The following is a 6,903-nucleotide window of genomic DNA, read 5'->3' on the forward strand; positions in this document are numbered from 1 at the left end:
TGGTATTGTCTGGGACCCATGACCCCTGTTTTCCTCCAAATTTCTCCCTTCTGGAATGGAAATGTTTCTCCTATGCTTGTCCCTCCTTTGTATATTGAAAGAAGATACCTTGTTCTCTAGGTTTCACAGGTCCTCAGGCAGAGGGGAATTATGCCCCAGGACAGATCACACCCATAATTGATTTTGATGAGAACTTGTACTTAGTATTGTTACTGAAATGATTTGAGGCTTTTAGGATACTGTGATGGAATGAATGTATAATGCATATTGAAACAAGATGTCTTTGGGAGGTCCAGAGGGTGGAGCATGGTGGCTTGAAGCTGTTTTGTACCCCAGAAAAGGCCACTGAGGCAGGAAGCTGAAATCAATGAAACCCAGAAGAGAAGAGAGAGACCAGCAGACCCTGTCATGTGCCTCACCATGTGGCAGAGGAGCCAAGTATTAATGGCAGCCAGATATTCAGAAGAAAGCATTGTTCTGATGATGCCTTGATTGAGACATTGCCCCAGCCTCAAAACTGTGAGTGAATAAATTCCCACTGTTTAACACAACCCATTTCATGATATTTGCTTTGAACAGCCTAGGAAACTAAAACAAAGAGAAATAACTTCAAACACAGCAGATATTTGACCAACAATAGGATATTATGAAAAAATGTATGCCATGAAGTTAGAAAACTGAGATAGTATAGTAATTTCTCAGAAAAATATTTTGTAAGAATTCATTAAAGAATAAATATAAAATTGAAAAACCTTCTAGCCACCGAAAAATTGAATAGGTAGTTAAAAATATATGCATAAAACCACTTGCAAAGTCCAAACAACTTTGGCAGCAAAAAAATATTCACAAAGAATATATACAGCCAATCTTTTCCAAATTGTTTCAGAGAATAGCAATAATATCATATGCTACCAGTCATGGTATGAGGCTATTAGAACCCAGGACAAAAACTCCATCTATCTGACTCCTGTGTCTTTTCTCTCAATTAGGTCCAAACTCCAACAGAGAAAAGTATGATATTTATTGGTACTCTCAAACTCCAACAATTGTGCTTTGGTCTTATTGATCCTATCATATCTTTGTTGTCATGTCATCAGTCCCTGTCCTTATATTAGGTATTTGCTTTCTTTTTACTCCTTTGCCTATTATATCTTTCTCAAAATTTTTGAGCTATGTATTTAGATAATTAATTTTTGTATTTTCTTCTTTTTAAATTCAAAATTTTAAATCTGTAAATTGGGTGTATATATTGATTTAGTTGCAAACTTAACATTAGTACATGTAAGATTTTCATTATTAATCCTTTAAAAGTTGTTAACTTTATTGTGATATCTCCTTTGAGTCGTTACTTACTTTAACACATGTATTTTAATTTCTAAGAGTATATGATTATTTTAGCTTGTATTTATTAATTTCTAACAATTCCTTTATGCTCGTGGAATTGTGCTATATGATACTGAATCTTTGGTATTTATCAAGTTATGCTTTGTGGCTTAAAACTAAATCAATTTTAATAGATAATATTATGTTTGCCTGTTCATAATACTTGTAATCCCTGCTCTATCAATTAATTACAAAGATTGTACTAAAAATTTGCCCTATTATTATAAGCATATCAATAACTCCTTGCAAGTCTCTCAATTTTGCTTGATAGACTTAAGGCTATGTATTCAGTTGTGTAAAATTAGAATTATTATATGGAATCATTCGAATAATTATATGTTAGAATTGTTATATATTCCTGATGAATTTTCCTTTTGTTTCATATTCAAAATTTTGCTTTAGTCAAAAATGTTTCCTTCTCTTCTTTACAAGCAGAACCTGACTTTTAGAGGGGTCAGAAAATGCTCACCTGAAGTCTGTTTCTCAGCACCACTTGCAGGTGAGAGTCATCCTCTGGCACTATTCTAGGTAATGAGATATCTCCAGATGTCATTTGGTGATTCATCTTGGGTAGTGAGGCAAACTCTCCTCTGATGCACCTTTTTTCCTTTGTTCTTCTCCTGCATAAATTTTGCACAAAATTCAGTCATCCTAGAACCAAATTAAGGGTAGCTGAAAAATTTTTGAATATTGAAAAATAGCAGGAGCCTGGAGCTATATGGCTTCCTATGTCTGCATTGCTTACCTGCTTATCTCTCTGGATTTCTCACTGCATGAGAAAAATAAAACAGCTTATAATTGAGCTACTTCTTTTGTTGGTTTTCCTTCAAGGTTTTGCATGTGTTTTTTTGTTTGTTTTGGTTTTGGTTTTGGTCTCATATTAAAATATACTAGCTTTGTTTTGGTTTGCAAACATGCAGTCATATTCTTTGACTTTTGATCTTTCTCTGCATTTCTTTTAGGTATGTCTTATAAACATCATTATAGGCCTAATCTAGAAGAAACTCCCATGCATGATTCTTGATGATTTTTCCCCATCTGCTTGCTGGATATCACTGCCCAGGAAACCATGGAAAGAATATGTAGAAGAAGAAATCAAAGTGTGAGATTACCAGTTACTTCACATTCTCACCTATAATAGGTATTGTCATTCTTTTTAACTTATGCATTCTAATAGATGTGAAGTGGTGTTCTAGTTTGCTAATGCTGCCAGAATGCAAAACACCAGAAATGGATCAGCTTTTATAAAGGAGGTTTATTTGGTTACACAGTTACAGTCTTAAGGCCAAAAAGTGTCCACGGTAACACATCAGCAATCGGGTACCTTCACTGGAGGATGGCCAGTGGTGTCCGGAAAACCTCTGTTAGCTGGGAAGGCACGTGGCTGGCGTCTGCTCCAAAGTTCTGGTTTCAAAATGGCTTTCTCCCAGGATGTTCCTCTCTAGGCTGCGAAAATGTCACTCTTAGTTGCACTTGGGATATTTGTCCTCTCTCAGCTTCTCCGGAGCAAGAGTCTGCTTTCAACAGCTGTCTTCAAACTGTCTCTCAATCTGCAGCTCCTGTGCTTTCTTCAAAGTGTCCCTCTTGGCTGTAGCTCCTCTTCAAAAGTTCACTCTCAGCTGCACTGAGTTCCTTCTGTCTGTCAGCTCATTTATATGGCTCCACTGATCAAGGCCCACCCTGAATGGATGGGGCCATGCCTCCATGGAAATAATCTAATCAGCGTTATCACCTACAGTTGGGTGAGGCGCATCTCCACAGAAACACTCAAAGAATTACAATCTAATCAACACACTGATACCTCTGCCCACAGAAGATTACATCAAAGATAATGGTGTTTGGGGGGACTTAATACATTCAGACTGGCACAAGTGGTATTTCATTGATGATTGATGGTATTGAGCATCTTGTAAAGTATTTTTGGCAATTAGTGTATATTCTTTTGTGAAGTGCATTTTAAGTCTTTTAGCCAAGATTTAATAGGGTTGTTTATATTATTATTACTCAGTTCTAAGAGATTATATATCCTCTGGTTAATGGCCCTATGTAAGATAAATGTATGACAAAAATTTTCTCCTATATGTGAGGCTTGCCTTTTCATTTATTTAATGTTGTCTTTCAAAGAGCAGAAACTTTTAATTTTGATGAAGTGAAAATTCTCATTTTTTCTTTTATGGCCGATTCTTCTTGTGTCCTGTTGAAGAAATTTTTGTCTACCCCAAGATCACAAAGATGTGTTTTATGTCTTTTACATATTGCTACATTCATTTGCTAATATTTTATTTAGAATTTTTGCATCTATATTCTTTTCTTTTAATATTTGGCCAGGTAGTGGAATCGGGGTTGTGCTTGTCTCATAAAAGGAATTTGGAAGCATCGCTCCTCCTTTACTCTCTGAAAGAATATGCCAAAGATTATTATCATTTCTTCTTTAAATGTTTGAGAGAATTCACACGTAAGGTTACCTTGGATGATGTGGCAGTTCCTCATTAAGAATTATATTTATTTAATAGAGCTAGAGACAGTCACATGTTCTATCTTTTTACTTTTTTTAAATGACATTTTATTGAGATATATTCACACACCATATAATCCATCCTAAGTGTACAACCAACGACTCACAGTATCATCATATAGTTGTGCATTCATCACCACAATCAATTTTAGAACATTTTCATTACTCCAAAATAAAGAAAAAAACAAAAATAAATCTATTTTTTCCTGAATCACTTTTAGTAAGTAATATTTTTTGATGAATTTTCCATTTTCTCTAGAAACAATTTTATAATCATAATATTATTTTATCTTCTAGAATATAGAAACACTTTACTAAAAATTGTTCATAAAATGTCCTTCTTATACTTAAAATGACTAATGGATCTGGGAGCAACATATGCGGGAAGGCAAAGTAGGATTCCAGACAAAGGTAAAAGGAAACTGCTGTCTCTAGTAGGGCCTACTAATAAGAAGGAGGTCTAACAGCTAGCAGCTCTATTTGGATATTGGAGGCAACATGAGCCCCAGTTTGGGATCCTCCTATTCTCCTTAGTAAAGGTGAGCCATAAAGTGGCCACCTTTGAATTGGGATCCCAACACAGAAGGCTCTAGAAGCTGGTCATAATGCAGTAGTGCACATGCTGTCTTTAGGGCTGATGGAGCCTGTTAGCTTCAAGGAGCTACAGTCTCTGCAACTCCTATCCATACAGACTGGTAACAAGAGAGTGCCACTGGAGTGCACCAGTCACTCAGATTTTGGACATGCAACCTACCCAAAGTGGCCTCTAGTTACACCACCTTTGAGTGGCAGATTCTAGCCTACTACTGGGCTCTGGGTGGAGACTGAATGCTTATCCACTGATGCACCTCATTTGATTTCAAGACCAGAGCTGTCCAGTCTTGTGTGGGGACTTTGATATATTACTAATAAAGTGGGACATCCCAAAAAAGTTCCATCATTGAATGAAAATGGCATGTCCAAGACCAAACTGCAGTCCTGAGGGGATATTCTTGTCCCTCCCTTAACTAAGTGGAGCCCCTGGTTCAAAGACATTCCAGCTGATGGTATGGCTTGGTTCATGGATGGATCTGCAAAACTCAGAGTTTATGGAGTCCATAGGGCTGCTGTGGCTACCTGTTTCAAGGAAAGCCACCTTCTGACTGAGACAGGATGAAGGCATGCTACCCACTGAGGCAAACTCCATGAAGTGGTGGTGGCTGTGCAGGCAACTTCAACAACTATTCCTGCTACGTATTTACAGACTCATGGGCCATTGCAAATAGGTTAACCATATGGTTCCATGACTCGCAGGTCAATGATTGGAACTTTAGAGGCATCCCTGTATGGGGACAAGGACCATGACAATAGCTTGTGAGCTGGGAAGAGGATCTATTTGTCACACATGTTGATGGCTATGGCAATAGGCCATATGAAGTGGAAAATGAATGAAATTCTCATGCTGACCCAACAAGCATGCACCCAAAAAATTGTCATGATTGACCACTTAGTCAATGGGAGGGGAACATGACCCTTGGGGGTGGTCTGTGGTTCTGACAGTGGTGGTACCACCAATAGGGACCCCAATTCAAACTTAAAGGCAATGCTACCCTCCATCACCTCCCTCCTGTGGGATCTTATGGGAATGGTGGAGGAGAAGACAGAACACCAAGAAACTACGGCTCCCCTGGTCACACCCAGAACTCCCAACTTCCTGACACAAGTGGGCAAATTTTCAAGTACGTTACATGTATTACAAAACTTGACTTCTCTTCTTGTCTTGGATGACTGGGGTCAGAAGGTTTGGGTCAAGCAACAGGGGCGAAAATGGGTCCCTGCTTGTAGTCTCAAGGCTTGAACAGGTAACCTGGGTCATGATACCTGGGAAGCCCTCACCTCAAATAACAGGACAGGAGCATCTCTGTCCTCAGGAAGTAGGAAGGGCAGGTGGGGTGGGGACGCTAACCTCTCCTTCTTGTCTCCTTAGAATCCTGGTAGTGCCTGACTTAACACAGCATGGAAGTGGCAACAGGAGGCAACCTAAAACAGTGTTGTATCTGCCACCCCAGAATACTGTTTTTATCTGCATGAATGCCCATTGTGGCAGCCTGACTGGCAAAAAATGACATCAACCATCCTCAAGCATTCAATAGGTCAAATTTACAAGCAACCCCACTGATGTGGGTTCAGTTGCAAATCCATCCTAGTGTTCCCTGTTTCAGTATTATCATGGTATGAATGGAAAGGGCCCTTACTTGGGAAACAGGATTTCTGACTCATACTAGCATTTTGGGCAAGGGGGTTCCTGCAACTTCTCACTCATAGCCACTTCATGGCAAATTCAAGCTGAACAGACTTATATCTGGACTAGCATATATTACAATAACAAATCCCTGCCAGGCTGTGTTTTCCTTTGTGGCCTTCATTGGGTGATGGAGTGCCTCTCACCAAGAGAAGGTTCTTGCTGCTTTGGGATATTAGGATGCACAGTCCACACAGACAATCATTCCATAGCACTTGTCCACCATAAGGTGACCTGAGAACCCCTGTAGGACAGACAGCTCATCACATTCTGCAGTCGGGGTGCTCATCCTGGGAATAGGTGTGCATACCCCAGAACTTGTCCCTGACCATGGTGAAAATAGTAACACTAACACCCAAGCAACTCAAGACCAACAAGACTTATTAAATTCTCTAGCAGAACAAGAGGGTGTCTGTGTTACTACCAATGCATTATGCTGTGTTGACATAAACAATTCAGGGAAGGTTGAAACTGAACTGGAAAAGAGACGTGCTCAAGTAGGATGACTATTGGCTGACCAGCTACAATCCCCCTTGAACTCTTTCTCTGATTTCTTTAGCTGGCTTAATCCCAGAACCTGGGTTCTTAACTGAAAATATTCCTTCGGGGAGATCTGATCATCTTCCTGGTGGTAGTTCTAATGGCCCTGGTTAAATATTCTGTTAACCTGGACAGGAGACTGTAAATGAATCACTGCCATCTGTATTAATCATGGACCATGTTG

The 6,903-nt window shown here is 39.1% G+C and overlaps 1 long non-coding RNA gene across 1 annotated transcript; it reads left to right on the top strand.

Annotated features, from left to right (window-relative positions):
- The first annotated feature begins 1,016 nt into the window (after positions 1–1,016).
- On the top strand, positions 1,017–2,456 carry LOC119528776. Its single transcript, XR_005215764.1, has 3 exons — positions 1,017–1,115; positions 1,819–1,882; positions 2,346–2,456. It is a non-coding gene; the product is annotated as an uncharacterized LOC119528776 (long non-coding RNA).
- Positions 2,457–6,903: the final 4,447 nt, after the last annotated feature.

The sequence above is a fragment of the Choloepus didactylus genome, chromosome 3, assembly GCF_015220235.1.
Source record: "Choloepus didactylus isolate mChoDid1 chromosome 3, mChoDid1.pri, whole genome shotgun sequence".
NCBI lineage: Eukaryota > Metazoa > Chordata > Mammalia > Pilosa > Megalonychidae > Choloepus > Choloepus didactylus.